Consider the following 1,629-nt stretch of genomic DNA (forward strand, 5'->3'; position numbering starts at 1 on the left):
TATATATAATTCAAATTATTTCTCAAAGTGCTTAGTAACATATTTGGATTATATTAGACAATAGCAAACCCGAGGTCAATAGAAATAACAGTAAATAACGAGTGAGCCACCAGATAGTGTAAAACAGATCTGCTGGTTTATCACACACCATAGAAAAGGAGTTGTGGTTGTGTCAAAGTTTGTGTTTGCTTTAGTAATTGACAGATTTGTTTATGTGTTAAAGTTGTAGACCCTCCTATCAAATGGGTACCCACATAAACTAGTCTGCCAATTACAAAAGCAAACACTAACAATGACACAACCACAACTCCATGAAACCAACAGTAAAAGATATTACACAATCCCTTATATACCCACACTTTCAGAGAGAATATAAACTCAAAAGAATAAACAAAAAACGATTATGCAATTACATACAAAAACAAGGCCGTTTTATCTAAACTTTACACCAATACAAAATATTAAAATAAAATAGAACTAAAATCTAATGTAGTGTATGAAATTCGCTAGGAGGAAAACTGGGGGTAATCCTATTTTGGAACTTCAGAACAGTATCTAAAAAAGAAGAGTGTTTCAATACAAATATAGTTGCATCTCTATAACAAACAACCCCAACAAACCTCACCAAATAGATCTCACTACACATACTAGACAAACATGAAATGAATTTAAATTAGATAAACATCGGGAAAAAAACAACTTCAAGCGAAATTTAAAAGAAATGATTAAAATAGAAAAACACAAGTATCAAACCATCAATAAAAAATCAGATGTACCAAATTCAAATTCATGTTATTCTAACCTAATAAATACATAAAGACACAATTAACAACATTAATTGAAGCAGACAGAATATAAACAACACACAGACTACCTGCTGAGAAATAAACATACCCAAAACAAAAAAACCCGTTACATGTGGGGAAATCTAAACAAACCTTACCTTCATTTCAAAACCGATTCAGTTCTTCCATAAACTTGATGATGATAGGAACATAGTGTAGAACACACTGCAATTGAGAATTGTAAGTAATGTTTGTATTAAACCATATTTTGATTGTAATTTTTATTAGTTAAAGATTGGACTATGTACTTGTAGATTTGTGACAATTATTTGAAGAGAATGATTGTTCTTAAAACACTATTTTTTTCATTGTAGGGCATGAATATGCTAACAATAAAGTTACGAAACCTTGCCAAAACAAAGTTGTATTGTTGACTGATTCTCAAGAAGCTATAATTAAATATATATATATAACTTACGAGCACATGGACTGAAAGATTTAGAAGAATGATACTGCTTTATTATCTCTCTGGATTAGAGTTGTATACGGGCCTTGTCCAACTATAACTTCCCCCTACCAGCTCATGAACATGCCTCATAAAATCCAAAAAGATAACCGCAAAAAAACTAAAGACAAACTAAAATATACAAAAAAAACGAAAACTAAAAAATAACATTCATAAAATAAAATTAAAACATGAACTATTTTAAAACTTGTCACTCCGTTCTTCTTACCACAAAACGAAACACTAACGTTAAAACTTTTGAGTAGAGGGAATATGGGGGAGCTGGGACACCGATTTGGGCAGCCAATCAGAAGCCAGCATTTTGATGACGTCACACAT

At 31.2% G+C, this 1,629-nt stretch overlaps 1 long non-coding RNA gene across 1 annotated transcript in view; it reads right to left on the minus strand.

The window, feature by feature from the left end:
- LOC136797074 (uncharacterized) overlaps nucleotides 1-1,122 on the minus strand; it is a 4,132-nt gene extending 3,010 nt beyond the window's left edge. Inside the window, exon 1 of the long non-coding RNA XR_010844890.1 lies at nucleotides 944-1,122. This is a non-coding gene — a long non-coding RNA (uncharacterized lncRNA). The remainder of the gene's footprint in view (nucleotides 1-943) is intronic.
- Nucleotides 1,123-1,629: the final 507 nt, after the last annotated feature.

The sequence above is a fragment of the Halyomorpha halys genome, unplaced genomic scaffold (genome assembly GCF_000696795.3).
Source record: "Halyomorpha halys isolate HHAL.00 unplaced genomic scaffold, Hhal_1.1 Scaffold913.1, whole genome shotgun sequence".
In the NCBI taxonomy this organism is placed as follows: domain Eukaryota; kingdom Metazoa; phylum Arthropoda; class Insecta; order Hemiptera; family Pentatomidae; genus Halyomorpha; species Halyomorpha halys.